The 24,181-nt window shown below is 42.8% G+C and overlaps 1 long non-coding RNA gene across 1 annotated transcript in view; it reads right to left on the bottom strand.

The window, feature by feature from the left end:
- Positions 1 to 2,656: 2,656 nt before the first annotated feature.
- LOC109143584 overlaps positions 2,657 to 24,181 on the bottom strand; it is a 150,024-nt gene continuing 128,499 nt past the window's right edge. The window contains exon 5 of the long non-coding RNA XR_002043848.2: positions 2,657 to 4,934. This is a non-coding gene — a long non-coding RNA (uncharacterized LOC109143584). The remainder of the gene's footprint in view (positions 4,935 to 24,181) is intronic.

A 24,181-nucleotide genomic window follows, 5' to 3' on the forward strand; every position in this document is an offset into this window, starting at 1 on the left:
CATGGCCTTTCCAAGGGTTTTCTCTGGACTGTGATGGGGTTGTTTGCCCCATTGTGAACTCAGTTTAGGGTGAAAAGATCCCGAGCAGGGTGATCTGGAAAGACGCAATCAGCTCTTGCTGTATCCTTCCAGTGGCCGTTTCTCATTTCTAGCCACAGTCTTCAGCAGGCCATTAACATTTTAACTGAGTTTTCCAGGAATCACACACACTTGTCACTCTCAAAGGGAGTCTGAAAACGTTTATCAGTCGAAGGAAGGATCCCCTAATACTGAAAGAGGGCATTTAAGAAGAATGTTACTGCTTGCTCATACTAACAGTCCTTCCTCCTCAGGGAAAGAGAAAGGGGAAAAGAGATGAAAGTTCAGCTGGCTTTAGCACCAGCTGCTCTTACTGTCTTCTCGGTAAAAAACACTTGGGAGGCTTATTACCTACCTTCAACAGGAGAAACTTCCTCCTTGCCACTAATCTGTGCATCAACCTGTTCCAGCATGTGGGTAATGCACCACAGAAAATGGTGTCATTTTCATATATTATTTGCTTTTTGAAGGAGACAAAATACCCTCCATAAGGTATATGGCAAAATCTGTCAGGGACTCTTACTTTCCATGAAAAGGCAATATTTGTTGTACATGACACAGTCCAGAGTAGAATAAGAGCTTTGCATTCATTTCTGACAATAATTTAACAAAACCCTTCTTTTTCTTGTATTTCAGTCTCTCATTGCCATTGTTTGACATTTTTTTATTCTCCCTGTCTCTTCAGATCCCACAGCATCTGGTGGCAAATCAAACATGGTAAAGCATTGGTTTTGAGCTTAATAATATTTTCCAAGTCACTTATTTACCAAATGCTCTTGGTGGAGGTGCTTTGTTCTGTATGTTAGCAGGTGGTACATACTCAATCAATGTATGGGTAATCAAAGCAGAGCAAGTCTCTCAGGGTGCTGTGTTCAAGTTGGACAAGTTCTCAGTGATTCACAGGCTGCATGCTTTGAATGCCTGAGTTTCCTGACCACTCCTCCCAAACATGGGCATGGATTTTGCTATCACATTTCTTTAACTGTTTTTTGTTTTTCTGTACCTGTTCTATTTATACTGCAGGGCAGTGGTGGCCCCTATCAGGGAGAATAGTGAATGGGCTTATCCAGTACAAACCTTCAGATAAAAGATCAAGATTTGGGTAGAAAGTGGCCTCCTCATCCTCAGACCCAAGCCAGACCTTGGCACTCTGTGCTCTCTCCTTGGCAGGCTGAGCTTATCTTTAGAGCTTGCCAGATGTATCTTGTTCTCCAGGTGTTTACTCATACTCCCTCAAATGGAACAGAAACAGCAGTAAAATGTCCAATTTCTGTTCTATGCATTGTCTTTGGATCAGGGCACAGCCCCATCTAAGGGTAGTTACCTAAATTCTATAGGACAGAGGAAATGAGTAAAGAAACATTATAAGCAAAGTAGCCTTTTTTCTTTTTTTTTTAATTGAAAAACCATGTCTTTCCTTTAAAGAATGGTAATTTTCAGCAGATTTCCATTTCTTAGCCTTTCTGCAGAATTATGGTGCTACCCTTCATCACCTCTGTGACACCAAAACATAAGGGACCTTTGCAATGTGATGCCTTTATTTAAAAAAAACCCTAGAAAAGTTATGTGTCTCTGTTATTCAACAAAAGAGAAATCCATTATAATGGTATCAGACTGTCTGAAATCATAACCCTCCTAATGTAAGAGCATTGGGTAAATTCAAACTGTAAACTTGGACATGGAAGTTGTTTGGTTTTTTTCAATCCACCAAACAACAGGAGCAGATGCAGATTATTTTTTGGATAAGACATCCCTCTTTTGGAATGATTTCACACGCTAACTTTGCTTGGGAACTGCTCCTGTTGGTGACCATGTGTTCAGCACATCTGCTTTGGCTTGTTGTTATCTCTGAGACTGACAATATTGTGGCAAGGCGTCAGAGTGAATTGAGGTGAAGGAAAAGGAAAAGGAAAATTAACATGAAAGAGCTGCATTGCAAGTCCAAATGAACCCTGAGAGACTTTCCATCCCTTGATCCTCCATGTGTGTATCAGGATAGGTGTAGAGGGATTTGGAGAGGTGGGAGGAACTGACAGACTTGAAGTAATACCTGGGCTTGTCTTGTCACAGTCAAAAACTGAGCTCAAGCAGACACACTGGGAGGACATTTCTGACTTTTAGCCCACAGGAGAGGATGCCTTCAAAAAGTTGGGAAAATCCTGCCAATGACTCATCAAGGCTGGTTTCACTGTTCACTGCATAATGCACTCATTCATCAAACTGAAAGGATTTCAATCAATATTGTCAAACTAAAAAGTTATGTATTATGTACACATGCACACACAGGTGCCCTTAGTTATGCATAAGCTATGTGATGGCCATCATCAAATAAATCACAGAGCTGGCTTCCAAACTGAATTCCAAACTGAACAAAAATCCTTCTCTCCACCTGTCTCTTATTTGCACTGAGATTCACATATAAAATCCAGTGGTTTTCATCTTCCCTTCCCTTCCCTTCCCTTCCCTTCCCTTCCCTTCCCTTCCCTTCCCTTCCTTCCCTTCCCTTCCCTTCCACCCCATCCCACCCCTCCCTGCCCTCCCCTCCCCTCTCCCTTTTCCCCTTCCCTCTTTCCTCTTTCCCTTCCTTGCTGGCTTCCCACAGTGTCACTTGGTGGCTCCTGCCACAAGGGCTGTGCACTCATGTCCATGTGGCATCACTCTCTAGAGGTACATGACAAAAGAGCAGCCTTTGAATGCCTTTTAAGGCAGACCAGAGATGCAGATGAGGACTGAGTAAAGACTTTCCCTGTCAGGTTGAAGTATCACTCATATGAAGCATTTTATATGTGGATCACAAAGAATCTTGCAAGATAGATATATAAAAACATAAAAAGACATTAGAGTTGAAGGGATTTTTTTTTTTTAACATGCACAAAATAGAGCAGTAAATCATGTAAAACAGGTTTAATTTGACATGGGATATGCACTGTGGTGCTCAGTCTAGATAATACTTACATACAGATTTTAAATATAAGGATGAGAGCAGGCTCACTGGAGTTAATGTCAAGTCAGTATGTCAGAATTCTGCCGGTGTGGGATGGATGCACTGAGCATTCTTCAGGAAAAATACTCTCCTTTTCCTCTTGGGCTGCATGAGGCAGGCTAAGTTCAGCTTCCCTGTGCTCTCTGTGCATGCACACTGACTGCTCTGATGCCCATGTCTCAGGTTTCTGAATTGCCCACCCAAGCATCTCAACCAGTAACAACAATTCCTGACATTCTCCAAGGAGAGGCAGAGTGTTACAAACCACGTGAAATTAGAGTTGAGCAGGGTTATCAAGCTACTCTGTTGTGGTCACCACAGAATGAACACAGTTTTAACTGGGTAATTATTTTAATTGTTCTTACTAAGCAGGAGGAACAAAGAGTTCCTCTTTCCTGTAGCTCTGGCCTAAGCCTTTTTTTTTTTTTTCCATTAATTTAGGTGTGTCTGTAGGGACAGTTTCTCTCACCTTTTCTCTTACAGCTTGTCTTTCTTTCCAGAGCTTGTTCCCCATCTTCACTCAGTAATCAAGCACCAAATATTGAGAGAGCATTTTTCAGATTACAGCCTGGACACCTTGGTAGCCTTTAGGCAAAACCAAAGTGCATTAACACCCACAGGCTTTGGAGCTCTACTTTCTGGAGTGTTTAGTTACTAAAAAACCTAATCCTTGCCTGCTTCAACATTTTTCTGCTAAATGAGCTGAGTACTTTATAATATCAAAGAATTTGTGCCAGGGTCGACCTTACTGTGCCTGGAGTTCCCTCCTTGGTGAAGGTTGAAAGCTGCATGGGCAGGCACAGATGGGAGAGGTTTATTGCAGGTATGGGAACCCAGCTGATGAACTGCAGTGCTAGGTGAGGTATTTTATTCAGCATTTATCTTTGCCTTGCATGTCTGCAGCCCATTAATCCATTCCCTGGAGACCTATTGTAATTTTCCAGACACTTGAAAATTTTCAAGCAGATGTCACTTTAAACAAAACCAAAAAAACTTGGAGATGTATCTGCTGATCCTTTCTGGTGTCTGCAAGCAGTAATTTCTACACTAAAATAGTTCATTCTTAAGGTAAGAGAGGGACAGGTTGCAATATCTGACTGGCAGCAATATTCTTTACATTTAAAAATGGAAGTGTGGAAAAGGGATGCCTGTTATGCTGGAGAAGGAAAATTTGTGAGTGAGCACTTTGTTTTAATCCTGAAAAGGTCTGGAATAATCAGCTTCAAACTGGGATGTGTCTTGGTAGGAGAAACCTTTACATAAGCCTTTCTTTGAGCCTCACTCAGGCAGATAATGAAATTATCTGGAAGATGAATAGGGAAATACACTCAGGAAAACACCAGTGCCAAAAGCTTTGCTAAGTGACATTTAAGTAGGGAGCCTGTCAGCAGGTGGCTCATACCTGAGGAATTCGAAAGCTTTCTTGTCATAGTATGGTTATAACCTCCCCTTTGCCCAACTCCTTACAATACTGTTTGACACAGGATAATCAATGTACCCAGCTCCTTTGCAAGCTAATAGATTTCCAGCACACGCCCACTTTTTTGCACTGTTTGAAGACAGCCACAGAGGCAACAGCATCAAGGTGAGTTCCCAAGGTTTTTGTTACCTACACCTATAGGTGACAGATAACACACTCGTTTTTCCAGTTACCTCTCTTGCAGCTGTCTCTGTGGGAAGGTCCAGGATGCTGATTGCTCGGTGTGGTGAGAGCTGTTGGGAAGCTGAGTGGTGCTGTCCAGCAGTTTTCCTTGTCCTCCTGTGCAACACCAGGGCAGATGTGGGAGGGCTGAACAAGAGCACAGCAAACCTGACAGCTCTAGCTCAGTCACCTTCAGCCCTCAAACCTGCTCAGGAGGGTGTTCCTTCATCCCTGTGTCAGAAGACAAAAGGAACATAAGCAGAACTTGTTTTCTGTCTCTCCCACTCAAGAGTTAAGAAAACAAAAAAACCTGTGAAAGCAGGATGCCTGAGTTGCTCCCTGGGTGCCGAGGTGGTGAAGTATTAAGAACTTTGCTGGCTCAGTCAGGTCACTTCATGAGCATCAGAAAATCAGGCAGCGAACTGTGTTACCCATCTGTCAGGAAAGCTACCAAACAGCTTTCAATTAATTATTTTTAGGAGGAATGCAGATTGTCTTCGCCTGGGACAGGGCTGCTGCAGGCCAGAGTCTGCTCCATAAGCAGTGCTGTTCCAGTGCAATCAGTGCAACTTTGTCAGCCTGTGACAGCTGAGAATACAGCCTGTGCTAATTTTTGCTTAAACCTCTTACAACAAAATGGTTTAACAATGATGAGTGTTTGGTTTCTCAGTAGTTCCAGGTAATAATGAGATTCTGCTTGAACTGGGTAACTCTTGGTGTTTGAATCTTCATCAGCAACCTTGCAACTGTTCCAGCTGAACAAGTTGTGTATTTAATGCCTTTTTCCTCTGAGTCAGAGGAAATGGTTTGCAATAGTTACAGAAATAAAAAACATGGACATAATAAGTTTAATGTGTAAAATCAAACCATGTATCTATAAATATGTGAGAAGGCATTGAGAGAGAGGAAACACTCATTGCACAGAGCACTGCATGTGCAAGGCAAGCTCATGCAATGCCACCTGATTTATGGCAGGAGCTTCCCAAGACAAGAAGTTTTCAAGGTTCTCTTCCCTTGCACTGTCATTCTCAACCCCTCCCTTGCACACAGGCAGGCCAATTACTGGGAGAGCTCAGAAGTTTCTGTCACAACTCCAGCAGTTTCTCAAAACAAGTATCAGATTAAAAAAGCATAGGAGGTTGAAACTGAAGAAAGCTACAGGGATATAGCTGGAGGGGGAAAAGGGAGGGAACATCAGTTGTCGACTTCCAAAGCAATTGTGGATATGGATTGCATGGAAGGCTTCTCATCAGCAGGGAGTCTGACAGGTCTATCAGGGGAGAGTTCATCTACTTCTGTAATAGTAGTTATTTGAACAACTAGAGATCGATATAGTTTCTAGGGGAGATGCTGCTATTTATTGGGAAATAAGAGAGAAACATTGGTGAAAGTTTCCTTTCTGTTTCTACAGTAACCACCATCAGGAGGACTGTGCACGTGTTTCCCGGCTGGGGTTCAAGCCTGGATGGCTACAGAGCCAAGGCAGGCTGTGTGTGCCACCTACAGATCTCATGGCTTTGCCTCGAACTCCTCAGAGCTCAGGGCAGGGAAGGGATGGGTTGGCACCTGGAGGAGGTCACTTGTGAAATAAAATTCAGCTCTGAATCTTCAACAGCCTCTGAGGGGATGTTTGGGCAGGAGCCACCCATGGCTGACTGTGAGCAATTCTGGTGGCCTCTGCTGCTTGCAGGCTCTCTGGGAATAGCCCTGTGTGCAGGAGCAGTGTGTCCTGAGCCCAGGAGGCTCTCAATGCTCAAGGTCAGCAGCTCATTCCTATGTAGAAAGCAGAAATATCCTGGTGGGTGGTGGGTGAATTTCCTTGAGCAAGGGAGTCCATCTCTTTCATGGCGTTGTGTGACACTCCTGGGTCTGTCACCCGACATGGAGGGGGATGTGCAAGGCACTGCTGCCCTCCACCACCTCATTCCACAAGTATCCATCGCTTTAAAACAACACACTTAGGATGTGGGCACTTCAGGGTCTGATTAAGTCATGATTAGGGAAACAGTAAATGCTTCTGCATGATGCATCATCAAAGCCAGGCAGGAACACTTCTACTCTTAGCAAACATACCTGCAATATCTTTACCTTAAATGAGCTATAAAGTTGTCTGCCTCCCCTTCACTGTTTACTTTGTGTTCCCTTTTTCTGCACATGCTGCAATATTTTGCTCCTTAAGAGGTGTGTGTGATAAGCTCATGAATAACAAAGGAGGATTTATGTTTGTGGATTGTGAAATAATATTAACATGACTATTACTTTTAATCTTTGCTTTTGAATGATGTATTGAGCTGCAGGTAATCCCAGAGGGATATTATTATGGTCTGAGTATTGAAAATCTCTCCTTCTTTTGTCTTCCGTCCTATTAAGCGTGGAATTGAATGTAGAAAAGTGGAAGAAGTAGGACAAACACAGGCTCTCTGATTTAATGCCTTATTTTATAGTCTTAGACCCCTACCAGCTGTATCTTCTAAGGTTGGGGGAGGAGGGAGAAGAAAAATGAGAAATTCTTAAATTCTAAACAAGCTACCTTTTCTGAGAGAAATTACAAAAACCTCTCCATGCTGAATCTTGATCTCCAGTAATGAACACTGAAATTTGCTGTTTCCAAGAAACTTTCATTCACTTAAAAACCCAAATCTTCCTTATTGTTTGGAAAGGAACAAATGCATTTTCTCTGCAGCTTCTGATTACCAGAACTGGGAGCTGGACTGAATTTTGCAGCCCGACATTTGAAATAATAGTAGACAAAAGCGAAGTGCTTGCAATTCTATTGGAACAAAATTGAATAGACTGTCTCCTCAAATTTACCCTTTTCCATCTGACTGCAATAGGATGCTATTTCTTTAAGAGGATAGTGGTCTGGAAATGTTCTGCAGGACTGTAAATATGACAGTAAAAATATGATGTCTGGGATGGTTTCATGCAAATATCCCCCCTTCTCTGCATGCATATTTGTAAGTAAACAGAAGATCCTGCTGTCTCTTTAAATCTACTGTTCATTTCACAACATCAACAAATGTTAGTTATTATATTTGCATATCAATAATACTGCTGATAACTTACATTCCTACATTATTTTTGTACCTCTGCTGGTAGAACTGGCTGGACAGAAGAGGAAATTTGGGGAGAGAAGGAGAAATACTTGATACTATTTTAATTCTCATTTCTCATTTCCATGAACTTCTAATAAACATATTTCCATGATATCCATCAAAACCAACTTTGTCCAACCTGCAGGGGTGTTTCAAACTTCCTAGGAATTGTACCTGGGGTTTGTACTGGACCTTCTGTAGGCAGCAGCAGATCTGTCCCAGGGAGCAGGGCTGTTCCTGGAGAAGGACAGGAGTAGGGTGGCTGCTCCTGGAGAAGGACAGGAGTAGGGTGGCTGCTCCTGGACAAGGACAGGAGTAGGGTGCCTGCTCTGCTCTGCTGGGACTGACACAGGGCTGGAGAGAGCCAGCTGCAGTGGAAAACAGAGTGACCCCCCCAACTCTTCCAGAGGCCACTGCTGTCCAGTCTGTGTCACAGCAGCAGCCTGTGGGCCACAGCAGGGGACTCGTCAGGACAACTTCCCTGAGTGACTGGGAAGTTTCCACCTTCTCTGGGAAATGCTGGGTGCAGGAAAGCCTGCTGCAGGACTGGTCTGACTGGGGGCCACCAAGCCCCAGTGTGCTGTGTCACCTGGTCTTATCCCCACTGAAGGCAGGAATGCAGAGATGTCCCCAGGTGCTGCTGGTATCAGCTCCTTGCCTCGCACAGGGTCACACTGCAGTAGCCACCAAGCACCACTGAAAGGCTGGGCAGGGACTCCTACCTCCCCTCCTGAGGGGGCTTCTAGCAAAAATACTGGAGATAGCTTGGCTGAAGGCAATGCAGGTTTACAAACAAATGGGGTGAAAAGCCTACAACACTTGAGAAGCTTTCAGTGGGTAGGAATTTAAATGTGGTCGCTGCTATAGGGCTGAGCAGGACTGAAAAACTCAGCAGAACTGTGACCCAAGGTGGCCTGGGGAGGAGCAGGGTCCACTTTTCAGGAGCAGAGTGACTGCAGGTCTGCAGCCCTTGTGTACTCATGACTCAGGCCAGCCAGGGTGGATAAGGGGTGAAGGTTACGTCCCTTTTGTCCTTTCTAACTTTCTCTGGGAGACATTTTAAATTTCAATGGGAATTCTTATTCTTAAAACTCAGACAGCACTGTCCTTGAAAGCTGGTAGACCTAATTATGAGAGGCTTAGAGGGATGGTGAATAGATCATCTTTGCTTCTTGAGTTAATCTTGATATATAATGCATGGCAAATATTGTCTTGTTTCTTTTAAAAACCGTCAGTGAGAGGAAATTCCAGAGACGGGAAATGCAATCTTTCAAAGGATTAAGAGAGAACTAACTAACATGAACCAGATCATTAGCTTTGTATTTTCTGTTCCACCTTCTGATGCCCATATTTCACTCATGAGGATGAGTTGGAATGACTCCAAAAACTAAGTGGAAATTAATTTCTCAAAGGCTGATCTGAAAGTTAAGATGCATTTCAAAATCACTTGCTTTACAGATCCCATCCATTTGCCCTGAAGAAAGAAAAAAAATAATGCTTTATGTAGCAACACAAAGTACAAGCTAAAATGAATATGGGTGAGGCACTGCAGGAAGCTCGGGGGGAGGCAGCCAGGGAACCAGGGCTGCTGTGAAATGGCACATCAGCCACTGGGAAGTGGTGATGTGTTTAACAGGTTTGAAAGAGATGCTTAAAGCAGAGAATTTCTTAAGGAAACTGGGAGGATGATGCGAAGAGGATTGTACACACTGTAATTGCCCCCAAAATTTTAAGATATCAGAATCAGGTTTTTGAGGAGACTCCCTATATCATGAAACCTACATTACAGAAAATTCAGAAAAAAAATCAAAGGTTTGATTTCATTTTCAGCATTATGTTCTCTAATACAGACCATTTAAGAAGCTATTTTCAAATTGAGACTAACATTGATAAAATGTTAAAGTTCTTTTCTTCCTCTAAAGCATGACTTTTATGATACATAAATTGCAATCTTTCTAAAATAGTAAACCTATGGAAGATTTAATTACTGCAAGATTAATTTTTTTTGTGACAAGAAACCGCTTTGCAGAAGGTTCCACAGAGCTCTTTTGCAACTGGCTTTAACATAAGCAATTTCCATTGCAAACAAAAAAAGAGAGAGGTAATTAATTGGGTGTTCTACTGTGTTAGAAAGATTCTCTTCTGAACATATCTGAGCTCCAAATAAGCACAGTGTAACTAGCACAAAAGTAGGGCTGTTGTGAGATGTGATTCTAGGCTCAGCCTCAAATAATGTCCCTCATTTTAAGGCTGAGAAATAAAGGGTAAAACACTGGTGCTTTGAGTTATGAATACACTTCAGATCTTTGCTGAACTATGATATGAGACTAATGATGATAAATATTGTGAAAGTGATTAAAGCATGGTTGCATAGAAGTGCATTTGTATTATTAATATTAGGTAATTAAGGTCTTTGCATTCTTCCTAGCACAGGATAGGGAAGAAACGATCAAGTACTGCAAATAAGGTATGAATCATTTAATCCTGACACTTTATACTGAGATTCACATTGCCAGTGAAAGTATGCCTTGGGGTAAATAAAATGCTGACTCTGCAGGAGGAAGTGTCAAAATCAGTGTGGATTTTAATAGCACTGGATGTTAGCACTGCCATTTCAGCGTGACTGACTTGGGAGATGAGTTACCACGTGCCAATCTAACAGAGAAAAATGCCCACTAAATCAGAGCTAAAGACTGAGTGGGAGTGGCTGGTTCCTTCCTGCTTTGGGGAAGCCCCAGAGAGCAGGAAGGCCAGTTGGCCAAACTCTCTGGAGAAATTCTTTGCATCAGTGCAGAACTGAGGTTTCCAGAGCTGCTGTGTAAACTTCTTTCCTAAGGTTTAACCTAATTTGAAAAATAAAATGCAGTACCCATGAAAAAGCTCCCATTTTTTCCAGTCTTCAAATGGGTCTTTTCATCCAGTTCAACCTATTTGCACTGACTTAAAGCAGTAATTGCTAATGATTCTTTAGGTTCAGTGTTATTCTGGACAAATTATGGCAATTATCTAGATCACAAATATATGTAACACTCCTTGGTACTTTCTGTAATTGCCCTTGAAGTTCAAATGCCTGATGTTTAATATGGCCTATCCCATTAAGTATTGTTCCGAGTAAAGTCAATGGCAAAAGTCCCAGAGACCTCAGTGGTGAAGGTTCACAGCCTCAGATTTGGTTCATCTTAGTTCAGAGGGAGATTTTGTTTTCTTTTAATTCACTAGGTGGTAGCAGTGTACAAACTGTGTTGTGTGGGTTTGGGTTTTTTTTTTTCTACTTCTAATCAGACCTGCTTCAGGACCTTCCTTCAATTCCCAACCCATCATTTCTAAGTTTTGCACTGGGTTCTTGAGCAGAAAGGCAACAAAAGGTTTTAAACACCCTTCTGAAGGGCTGCCAAAACTTGTGCCATCCTGCAGACGTTTACTTGTGATGGCAGAAGTCACACTGCATTGGAAGAGTACATCTACTGCAGGTCAGAGAATGACATCAACATCTGAGGCTGAGCTTAAACACTTTCATCCAGCCAACATATGCAGAAAGAAGAGAGAGACATTAAATCTCCACTAGTTCTGTATCCCTCCCACCAGTTTTTACTGAATTCCCTGCTATGTGTCAGGCAATATGATTAAATGAATGTCCATTATTACTGCAGGCAGTCCTGGGAAAGTCACTGTGTTCAGCAAGGGACAATCTAGCTGACAACAGGCAAGAGGACTTGCTTGGGCTGCTAAACTACTAATCTAGGTAGGGCTCTTGCTGAGTGTAATCCATATTTTTCAGCAGTGGATGTGCAGATTAATGAGAAGCTGTCATTTGAAACAGATGTTGCTGTTTTGTTCACTTTTATCATGCCTAATACACTGCACATTCTGGGATTAACCTCCTGATCTACGTGTTCCTACATGAGCATTAACCATTTCTTGGGAGAGAGGAAGGAAGAATTAAAAAAACCCGTGTGCAGTCTTTCTCCAGAAGCAAGAAATTGTTCTCAGACAGCCAGGTATAACCTGTGACATTTCACTTCTATCACTACCATGCTCTGTGACGGCCAGCCCTGAGTGGTGCTGAATTGGTGACAGCCAAATGTACCACTAAAAGGGCTCCTTCCTGCTGAAGTGCTCCTCACCTGTGTCCCCCTGGCTCCTCACCTACCACTGCCCACCCCTTCTCTCACAGTTTGCTCTACTGCTCACGATCTTCTGGGGCTGGGGTTTATCACAGAACCAGGTTTACCCAAGAACTAACTCCAGAGAAGGTGCTGTGCTGTTGTAGATTACCTCTAGTTTGGGATCACAGTTTACCAAGCACACAGGGGGCTCCTCTCCAGGGTTGTCTGGTCCTGCCTCTTTGTGTCTGAACAACCCTGGTCAGGCAGGCTGACTGTCTCACCTAGGGCAGCAACTTGAAACTAGATCAGTGGTTTTTAAAAATATGCAGCTCTACATTTCATCCCTAATGTTCTACTACAATAGATTAGGGATGGATGAATGATGGGAATTTGAAGGGGTCTATCAGAGAGCGAGGTTTAGCTTAAAAATGCATGATGCTAAGTAAGATGAAGATATTTATGTACTGATAGATAATGGCCAGAAGTAGCAGAGATATGATGAATGCAATCCTCCAGTGAGCAGCAAGAACTAAATGTAGTTATCCAATATCTCTGTCTGATCCTAGCGGGATGCAGATAGGAACCTTATCACTAACTAAAACAGAGTCCTGACTGAATCAGACAGGCTGACACTGGGATCACTTTGCAGAAGTTGCTCCATATAAAGCTTGCAGCAAATGTTATTTTCTGGTAGTACAATGAAATAAATCCAGGGGACATTTGCAGGAGAGCTTTCAGAATTCCTCCAGGCAATGACTGTGGAAGAGACACTGTAATGTAAGTACACTCTTGCTTCGTGCAAAGCATGGTGAGACAGGCAGAATTAACATTGATGGGAGAAAGAACACTCAGGTTTCATCAAGATGTTTAAATACCTGATGTCATTTTGCCAATTTGAGTGGTTGAGTGGCAGGAATATTCTGGGTTTTGTATGTTATTTTTGGCAGCAAATGAGATACTGAATTTTAAAATGCACATGCAAATGCAAAAAAAAAGGTCATTGTAAATAGATGTCATACCTTAATGAACTGCCCATTTTCTAAGTCTTTGTATAATACCTGGGGTAACATGAAACAATTTAATAGTCAGGGCCACAAAATAATCCTAAAATATATGATAGAGATGATGATAAAACAGTCAAGATCAGATTCCCATTTTCTTTTGGTCTTTGTTACTTCATAATTGCTTGCAAAACTTTCAGAATGAAGGTCTCAATCTAAAAGTTCAGCAAGGAAATGATTCACACCTGGAAAGCAGAAAACAAAAGATACCAGTTCATGTTGCAAGCATGTGAATGAGAGGAAAGCAGAGTATGTGCTGATTCTGTGTCATCCTAATCCTACAGCTATCACTTAGGAATTAATAAAACATACATGGCTCTCTTGCAGCTCCATCCCTGCTGGCTGCTGCTCTGGTGATACATTGCAATAATATGCCAGTGATAATATTCCAGTAATAAATGATGGCAATATCCCATCAGATCCTCATCACTCCAGTGATGCACTGTGGCCATACATCAGCAGGCAATGGAGTTTAGGCATTAGTGGAAGAGGCAAATTTCGTTGTACATCCTCTGAACACAAGGTTTGACATAGTGCAGCACGTGGGTGTTGAGCAGAGACTGCATATGGAATGTGTACTGCAGAAATGGGTTCTTCTTACTCATTGAATACTTAAAATCTAAAGGGGATGTGAGTGTGCAAACCATCACAGAATAGGATCACAGGATGATTCAGGCTGGAGAAGACTCCTGAGACCATGGAGTGATGGAACTGCTTGGGAATCAGCTCTCCAGGTTTTCACCATCCTGCACTGCCATGTATGTGAGGTTGTTGGGTGATTGCCTCTTTGTAGTATTAATACAGCAAAATGATGTGTAGGGCCCTGGCATGATAGATCAGGTTCAGGAGGCTTTCAATTGAATTTGTGACTGCTTCTCAGCTTGTTCCTAAGACAGTGATTGCCGCCAGAGAGCTTGTAAACCATTTTGGGAGTGCCAACCAACTCTTCTGCAATAATGGTGTGATATTACACCTGATATACATGCAGATGGACAAGTAATTGAAGTGAAAAATCAGAGATATTTCTCATCCCTAATTATTTATTTCTTTAATTTGGCACCTGTCTTCGTGGGAAGCTTATACAGATGCAAGTCATCACAGCAGTGACATTTCCTCTGAAGCTTTCTCGGATGACATAATTCAGAGATAACTCTCCAGTGAGATTCCCCAAAGAACTGATGCATCCCAGCTCCCAAACAGTGATGTGAGTTTGAGGAGTCATGCTGAATCACCTGCCTACAAGCAGGTTTTAGCAGAAAGGAAGATTTTACCTTGGAAGCCAAAGCAGCAATACCAAGAGGGTTAAGGGAAGAGACTCCATTTTGGTTAGCAAAGTGCAGTTTCAGATGTTCATTTTTGATGACAACAGACCAGAGAATTAAGCTGTGCACTTTAAAGATTTTTCTTAGCCTTTCTGATACTGAATTTCTCCAGAGGAATTCAGTACCAGCTAGCTCTGTGATCAATAAGTATGCTATTGATGGGAAGTGAGGGAAGGACTTACAGAATCATTAAAGGTCAGCTGATTTGTCCCTAAAGCTCATATGCTCAGCATCTGTTTACATCTTAAGAGTCACAGACAGAGGCAGTGAAATTCACCTGGGAAAGAGGTTGGATTTTGTATGGCTGGCTGAAATTTGTATCCCCTAGCATTGAAGAACATTAATTTCTAGGGGCTGGTCATAAGCAATCAAATTAGTCACTTCTGCTTCCAGTGCTCCTTGATGTAAAACAAGTAAGATTGTTCTATTTGAGCTCAAATAAAAAACACAAGCCAAGTAAAGCATCACTCACAAAACTTGGAGCACTGCAGTTTCATCACCCAAAATGCTGCTACTGTAAATTTGGTTCAGCAACAAAGATTGCATCTTTTAGTACATTATAAATAAAATTTCCAGGATACTGTTGCAAGAGCCAATGCCACATGCTGTAAAAAAAGCAATTAGCAGAAAAGAAAGTGAGAAGAGGTGAGGATCTCCAAGTGGAATAGACATGCTGTAACCCTGCAGAGCATCTAGAGCCACAGGGGCAAACTGCAGGTCCTGCTGGGCTTGGAATGCTTTGTCTGCTTTATTTACTTCCAGGAGTGATAGTGGAACTATAGCCTGAGATGGGAAAATTATCCACCTTTAATATAAAGATTGCTAGTGATGAGAACTGTCACAGCCTTCATTGAATTGTCCCTCTACTTAGGAAGCATCACAGTTAGCAGGCTGAAATATACGTCTGGAACGTACAAAATTTAGGTTGCCTGAAGTTGAAGCAATTTGGGTTCTACTACAGATTTCCTTGTTCAGCAGAGGTTTCTGCTTTCTGGTGGCTTTTACCTTTCCAGTTATTTACTCTACAGCCAACTTATTGTGTGCCTTTCTATTCTGTTTGACCTTTAGTACACCTATTGATTTATTTCCTTTTAAACTCTCTAAGTCCATAGTTTTATTTTGTCAGCTGTATAGTAATGTTTTACTGAAGCCTAAGTGTATTTATTAAATGCTCTTCCTAAGTGAACTAGGCTAATAATCTCTCTAAGATTACCTTGAACAGATATATTTTCCATCCTTGATCAGCATTAACAGTACCATACACCTTACAGTCTCTGTTAATTGAATTAAATATGAGCTTTTCCTTTGTCGTCCCATACTGAACTCAACCTGACAGGCTCTGTGTCTCAGCCATCTTGCCTGTACTTTTCAATGAATTAAGGAGGAACTAGCATTTTAAAGTTTTCTGGAATTCTCTCCTGCCCATGGGTTACTGAAAAATGAACATTACCTGCCAAAAAAGCTTCTCAGCCAGCTGTGTTAAAATTTCTTGATGCAAATTATCCAGAACTTCTGATTTAACTATGTCTAACTACAGTAGCTGTTGATTAATATCCTCTTTAGTTACAGTAGGAGTAGAAAGTGTATTACCATCATCATCTAACAAATACTTCATCCTTTCCTCCAAATACAGAATAGACATATTTATTGATCTTTTTATTCACATTGTTGCTGAATAAAAAAGAAGTATCTGTTGTTTCTGTTTGGGAACAGACCTATTGGTCTCTTTCAAGTCGGTTTTTTTCCACTCCAGAAATATTTTGCAAAAACTGTTCCCTTATTAATGTTCTGAACAGCACATTTTTGTTTTTCTTGTCAATTATCTATCCTCTTTTACTATTGCATTTGTCTTTTTTGTCCTTATTGGTAAGGCTTACTTTTATGGCTGCATTCACTTCCTACTGCAGAGGTTTTTGATTTATTATGCTGAGCCTATTCTGTTGTGTTTTTATAGAGATACAGCCTTCTTTCTCCTGTTAAAATAAGATATCCTTAAGTTGTTCTTACAAAGCTCTCATATTTTCTGCCTTATTTCCTTCTTCCAGTTGATCTTGCTCATAATGCTTTTTGGCTGTAAAAAGCCAACTTTCTTAAGGCACCACTGTATTCTCTACTGGTTCAAACTTCATTTTCCTTGCATATAGCAATATTAGTTGAATTATTACCACTCATATGTCAATAATGAAGCCAAGACTGGTACTTGATGTAGATATTTCTCCTTTATTCAGGACCACATCAAAGCTAGGCAAAAATTACACATAAAACTGATTCATTCACTCCTAACACTGAAGTATTCCTTTCTGGGAAAGGTTCCTCATCTTTCCTCCGGGAAAGACCTGGTTGCAGAGTTAAACCAGGAGAAATGCCAGCCTCACCAGAGGAGTTTTATAGCTCCCTGTGGGATATGGCAAATCACTCCAGCTGGGCCTGGGCACAAATTCCCCCTCCCTCCTCCTTCCCCCATGGCAGGGTTCCCTGGCAGTCCCTGAAATGAGGACAGGCAGCTGTAAGCTGTCCTCTGCCAAGGCAAAGAACATTAACTCTCTTCTGATCACCCGTCTGATGGGGTCTGTAGGACTTAGGAAGGAATCATTCTCAACCCATGTGTTCTGCCCCAAGGTTGCCTGGTGTCAAGGGAAAGCTCTCCCCAGTGAGTTCTGCACTGGGCTGGCTTCCAGTCTGTGCTAATGGTGGAGGCAAAGGACCAGAGTGTGGCTTTTTAGAAGGCTACAATTTGCATGTTTCTTTGGAGTTACTCACTCAGCTGCTGGCCAAGAGCACAACCTGCTTTAAGGATTTGTGTCTGTGTGGAGCAGGTTTGGGCTCTCACTCTTTTGAGGGAGAGAAAGAGCTGATGTTCCCTATTTCTCCCTCTCCTTATGGTCCAATATTATGCTCTCAAAACAAAACCCCTGTTCAGTCTTGGACCCTGAACTAAAACATCTCCACACTGTTTTCTTCCCTTGCACTTTACTCATAGCTGCTGTAATTGAAGCTGGTTAATGTGCAGTGGCTTCGTTAGGTGGTTAACAGATCCAATTAGGGCTGAGTTCAATATCTGTTCTGTTGCTTTGCAAGGACAAAACTGGCTTACATCTTAACTGATTAGAGGGAAAAAAAAAATCTTTCAGCAACTCTTTCCCAGTGCATCATCTCCTCTGTCTCTGGAAGAGACTGGGTTTATGTGTGTGTCTCCAGCAGGTGATCAGCAAGGCCAGCACAGAGAGGGACTGCTCAGTCCCTTCACTGTGGGACCCTGAGTCCTGCCACTCCTGGGTCACACACCAATCCCTCCCAGCCCCTGCTGGGCTGAAGGAACACAGGTTTCCTGGCCCTTTGCTGTGTCTCAGTGGTCCCTAGAGCAGCCCCCAGGTCCCCTCTGTGCTCCCCTCTCTGTGGTGCTGCTGGAGCTGAGCACAGCGGGGTCCTTGTCTGCTCACTCTGCAAAGCTGGAACATCCCATTCCACTCAAAGTGTGGAGTCAGGCTGAGCATCCAAATATGTCAAAAATATTAACAAAGCTTCTGTATAGCTGGTCTTCCCCCTCTTCAGCCAAAAAAAAAAAAAAATTCCTTCTATTTTGGGGCTTAGGCTCTAGGCTTAAGTAGTACATATACATGAACTTTCAACATGTGACTCTGTGTTTTATAAAACCATGGCAAAGAAAATATACGGATTGCTTGCCAGATTCCTCCCCCTCAGTCCTGCTGCTGACACTAGGAGCTTGTTGTAGAGCCAGGAATATTCCATCCCTACAGCTAGGCTATGACAGTAGCTTGCTTTTGTGATTGCAAGTGAGCCATAAAAGAAAAAAACCCCAAAAAACCCAGGAAGAGTTACAGCAAATTAATAAGTCTGTTTTGCTGAATATGTTATTTCTATTAAAATTTTAAAAGAGTTTTAAGTGACAGTAAATGTGGTCTTATTTTAGAATGGTTTCCATAACACTACACAACAGTTGCCAATGGCACTTATGCCTTGTCGTGCATACACGCAGTTATTTAGCTGACAACAGTGTTTAAGCTATTAAACAAGATAATATTGCAACTGTTATGCAATGGTAAAGCTCTCACTTGAAAGAAGTATTTGGGGTTTTAAGCTGAAAGTTGACTTTTTTTCCATATTCATTTATATTTGCTTTATTAGAAATGTATAATTTAATGTAATATTCAAGGCCCTTAGGGTATACACTCAGTTACCTATAAAACATTCATGCACATTGAACACTTTTTTGGTGCCAGTTCTTAGCTTTGTACATCTGCTGTACAATACTGAGTATTCTAACTAACAACATGCCTTAATTGAGTTTAGGTGTTCGAGTCATTTATTTAAATTTAGTAGTGTGAATAATTTATTTCAATTTACATTTTAATTATTTTACCCACTTTTTTGGGAGTAACCTCATTTTCTAGCTTCTAAAAAAATAATCGGCATATGTTTACTGCAGCAACATTCACACTTACTAAATTCTCTGAGAAGTTTAGTTCCAAACTGAGAAATACTAATGAATTATTCATTCCCCAGGCACTTGCTGGAGTTGAATTAGGATGTCCAGATCTAAAAGAGACGTGGCCTTCTAGAACCCAGCATTCCCTAAAGCTCCCTAAGGCTTGCTCCTCTGCTATGGCAAGTTGGACAAAGCTGGATTTAAGTATGGTAAAATATGAATATTTCTGCAGTCAATGTGGATTCATATGTTTCTTTTATTATTATTCTTTTATGCTATTATTTATTACCTGTAATTCACCAGTTTATTGGGACATCATGGAGCTCCTTGTGCTCTCTTCCCCGTCTAAGTAATAGACAGTGAAGGTCTGAGACAGGCATTCCATTTCCAGCTGGTGCTCACTGTATTTAGGGGTCTCACAGGTGAGGAAATGGAACACAAGCATCTCATCTGTGGCTCCCTCAGACATTCACCAGTGTGCCCAGAGCTCCAGTGGGATTGCTTGTGAGTCTGCTGGGAGAACTGCAAGGAAGTCCAAGCTCTAAGGACTTATCTGAAAAATCTGCTTGCTTTAAATGTGGGCCTGATTTTAGAGGGGTTTAAGTTCTACAAACATACCCAGTGTCTGAATCCAGCTCTTACAGAACATCTCTCTCACTGGCATCTGCCTGTATAGGCTTCAAAGTGTTAACAGGAGAAACACTGTCCCCATTTTGTAGTTTTATAAACCAGAAAAAGATGCCTTCAACAAAGAGCAATGAAAACCACTCAGCATTAAACATGTGAGGAGTTTTCCTTTAGTGGCTAAGTCAATCTGCCACCACTGCTGTGTGCAGGCTTGCATCTACATGTGCACCTCTGTCTCTCAGCTTTGTCTCCATTTTTATAATGATCTTTTCCAAACACCATGTAAACACAAGCAAAAATATATGCATTGTTTCCAGCCTGGATGTCTTTACTCCTTGGATTTCTGCATATAGCTATATTCATATTATTCAGCACTGTCTCTTAGACTCATGCATACCTTTTCACATGCACAAGTGTGCCCTGAGATGTTACAATCTCTTTTGCCTGTCGATCTATAGCTATATAAATGTTTCTCTAGGTAATAAATCTCACCACATTTTACTTTAAAATGTAATTTTTTTCAAATTCACTTTTACTGCTAATGTCCTGTCCATAAATGAACATCTTGAGAATGGAAAGAGCTAAGCTGGAAATATTTTTAATAATAAAAATCTTTAGCCACAACAAACTACAAGTATATCTTTGTTTTGAATATCAAGGGAGATGCTACTCAAAGTAAGCCTTTTTTTTTCAGCTGTAAAAACCCCTTCAGCTGAGCTGAAGTTGGGTGCAGAGGTCTGCAGAGAAGCAGTGACCCAGGGAGTTGTGATTCAGCTGTGGTGACAATCATTTTGGCCAAGACCATGAACTGGAGCTTTCCAGAGCTAAATCCCCGGTCTGCAGCACCAACCAAGGTCGTGTCAGTGCTGCTGAGAGCTGTGCCACAGGGACTTCCCTGCTGACCAGGCAGCTGCTCCAGAGGGGACACAAAACTCCTGTTGAACGTGGTGAGTTTTCCGCTGGGGAAGGTCTGATGTGTGGTGTTGGGGGTGCAGCGGATGCTCAGGCTGTTTTCCCTGCATCACAGTCTGCAAATTCCAGCTGAAGGAACTGATTAGTTCAGCAGATGGTTAAATACCTTGTTGAACCAGAGCCATCTCCCATGGCTGCACTTGGGGAAATAACTTGGGGAATGATTGTGACAAGCACAAGGCTGTGCGCTCCTGAGGAGTGAGGTGCCCCAGAGCCACGTGCAGGCGGGGTGAGGACAGGGACAGGCTGGATGGGGAGCCCCTGGCTGGGGCTGGGGTGCAGCTGCCCCAGGCACTGGGACACAAGGAGGGGACTTCAGGTGCCAGGGGTGCAGGGCTGGTTTGGAACCAACAGGCAGCAAAGCAAGAGCATCCTGGGAGGCATCATACCAGGAAATGAGCTACAGGGACCACGAGCTGCTGCAGATTCATGGCATTACAAAATCTATCCCCCATAACTAACTATTAACTATTCATTCCTCAGTCTACACTCTCACTAACACAGAAAGTTTCCTCATTTAGACCCTCACAAACCCTGTCCTAAAACACAGTGGATTTTGTAGTAATGCTGGTGTGCAGTAAAAAGCTACTGGCAAGCTTTGGTGAATATGAAGTGTACACAGCTAGCTGTGCTACAAACCTGCACGTGGCCTGGAAGTAATAAAATTAAAATAATTTTTGGACAACATGACCTTTATTTTGAAGGTCATGAGTGAAAGACCTTCCTAAAAGCTAGGCAGAATATAAGGAAAGGGTGGGAATCAGTTGTTAAAAAGAAAAAAAAGAAAAAGAAAAAGAAACGCTCTTTATTTCACACAATATATTTATAATTTATTTTAAAAATGGTTCAAATTTTTAGGTATTTTGTAGGCAGCTCGGAGACTAATAGTTCTCTGTCCCATTGTACTCACTATCCAATACTGCACATATGCAATAAATTTGCAAGAGGGAAGATTGAGAGTGATGGACATAACTGAAAACAGTTTTGGCCTTGTTTGACTGTGAAAGGCTTTTCAGGGGCAGATTTATTTGAGAAAGGGACTTATTTGAAGGCTCTGAACCTACCCCCTCTCCTCACCTTTGTGCTAGAGGCACAGTGGATATGCTGGCAGAAGTCTCATGCCATACTTTCCCCCTAAGCCTCCACTGCTGGAAACAGGATATTAAATGCTTGGCAATAAAGCAGTTTCTACTTGTTGTTCAGTAACCTTGTAGCCTTCAGCTCTGCTCGAAAATCTTACAGGAGCCGAGTACCCAAGCAGGAATCAATGATTTGTATCAGGGAGGTAGGAGGACATTAAAGATACACCGGAGGAAACAAAGAAAGAGGCCAATCTTGGAGCAGCCAAATGGGTAGAGACCCATCAGTTCAACTCCTAACCCTCATTACTTGTGCCTTCCCGTTGCTGAATTTATTCTTACATGTTTCTTGCCAGCCCCTCCTCTGGCACTGCAGGCTGGCTTTTAACTTGATGAGTGGATTTTGAGCTCAGGCTCTGCTGGGCGGGGAGTGGAGGCTGGGGAGGGAGATGAGGCAGGTGGGGAAATAGTGCTGCTTCTCCATCTGGGCTCTGGTGGCCCCTCGGGCAGGACACCTCTCAGTCATGGGAGAGGGTTTCTAAGCACTACTAGAGCTGAGGAAAGCAGATGTTTCTTCCCACACCTTCATTATTAGTCCACCCCCTTATTGAGGGCCTGTGACGTCCAGGAGGAGCTGTGCTGCTGCTCCTGATGGGAGAGAGGGAGGTAGCAGGTGAGGGGCAGAGAGTGAGGCTGGGTGAGTGCTGAGCTGAGGTGAAGGTGTTTGCAGGTCTCTCAGGTTCTTCTGTTCTTCTGGACAGGGGCAGCACCACTGCATGGCTTGCTACTCCTCCCCTCTGGCTCAGCCATTTCTAATGGTCCTCCCCTGCCTTCTCTATTCCTTCCTCATCTTCTAACAAAAGATGTCCAGACTTCTGTTAAACCTGTAATACCCAGAGAGCTGTCCCTGCAGAATGAGCTCTGCCCCTTGGCCTCTGCTTTTCACTGAGTGTTCAAAGCTGCGGTACAGACTTGGATGCTGGCCAGTTAGCTCTCATTGTACATAACATCCCAGTGGGCTTGGGGGTCAATCCTCACACAGACAGAACAATTCTCCTTTTCAGGGGCACAGTCTTCTGTAGCTCTTCCTGAGCTGACTGAGCCTGCTCACACAGGGACTGTCCTTTGAGCAGCCAGGTGAGGTTGGGACTGGGATGCCTGGAGGGTCTGTCAGGTATATTTGGCAAGTGAGGAGGCCCAGGTTGTGAGTACAGGAATCAAAATACATTTCAAAGTCTGCTGTGAAGGAAACAGTCAGGTTTGGGACTGCCAGGTGTGCCTGGTGCTGCTGCTTGGGCAGAGGGAGAGCAGTGGGGCTCAGGACATGGACATGGCTCTGGCTGCAGGGCTGCAAGGCAATGAAGTGTATGCGTGTTTTGCTTTTCCTCTGAACTACATAACCCACTGAGAAGTCTTCAGGGAGTCTCACTGTTTACAGATTCTGGGTCAGGGAAGAACTACCCCGTTTTTTTTCTGAATGCAGTGGATCCAGTGAGTGAGAACAGTTTGTTCAGGAGGATATTACACCCAGGATGCCTTTCTGGAAGGGCAGAGGAGAGCAAGCTGAGAGACTGCAATTCCAAACTGGAAGAAAGAGAAGGTCCAGGACCGCATTCTGGTCTCTGAGAGCTCACAGCAGAGAGCTGTGAGGACATTGAGCCATGATGATTTGGGGACCACCATGATGCAGAACTCTGAAGGGCTGAATCTGGTCCCAGTTACTGCAGTGCAAACCCAGAACAGCCTGTTAAACCTGACATGTGGTGGAGAACCAACGGGAGCTCATCCAGCCTCCATGTGCAGTCAGCCTTCCACCTCTCCCTGAATCCACTGGGTGAAGCCTTTCCATACTCCTGCACATGCAGAGCTGTCCCCCAGCCCTTCTGCATCTGAAGGGCCACCAAAGGGTGCTGGTGGCTCATTCTGCTGTCTGAACAGAGCATCCCTCACCTGGCCTCTCAATATTGATCTGAAATGACCACTCATTTTCATGTATGACCATAAAATCCATCTGGAATGCTAGATTCTTCCCAATTAAATGCCAAGCTTCCAGATTAGTCCAAGCGTAATATAAGCATCGTTAACTAATTCTGAGCATCCGCATTCTCCTGGCCCTAGCAGAAGGCTGGAGAGAGGATCAGTGCTGCTAAACCCCTCTGCTGTTCTCTCCTAAGAAAAGCCACAGTTTTCAGCCCCATCTTGCATTATTGCCATTGTTCCTTTAGGGGTTGATGTTAATGACGACTGAAAGAGCTTAATGAGCATGTGCCTTGAATAAGCTCTTTATACACCTTATAAAATAATTACTTTTTATTGAAAATTCCACAGGGCCAAGCTCACAGAAGCAGTCAGGGGTGCCAATTTAATAGGATATGGTACAGTGCTTTACTCAAATAAGGCTGGATCCATCAGAAGTTCACCTTCATGTCCACAAAGGACAGCAGGGCCTCGCTGAGCACAGGGCTGCGGGTTACCTGCTGTTATCCACCCTGAGACACTGGGGAAAGGCAGTTCAACTTAAGGATCACAAAACACCTCTAAAATGGATTGGTGTTGTATGGCAAGAGGAATAGGATTTGTGTTCTAACAGCACGAAGACCCCTGGTGATCCCTGATGAAAGGTGGCTTGTCAATAGCCTGTTAAACATCCTTTAAATAGGGATGGTAAGCTCCTTTTCCTGGTCTTGTTCCCATCCAGCACAGATCAAAATTGTTGACCTATTAAGGAAAGAAAGATATTCCCAAAGGAATGCCTTGCAGTGTCTTCTG

The sequence above is a fragment of the Corvus cornix genome, chromosome 14 (assembly GCF_000738735.6).
Source record: "Corvus cornix cornix isolate S_Up_H32 chromosome 14, ASM73873v5, whole genome shotgun sequence".
Taxonomy (NCBI): Eukaryota; Metazoa; Chordata; class Aves; order Passeriformes; family Corvidae; genus Corvus; species Corvus cornix.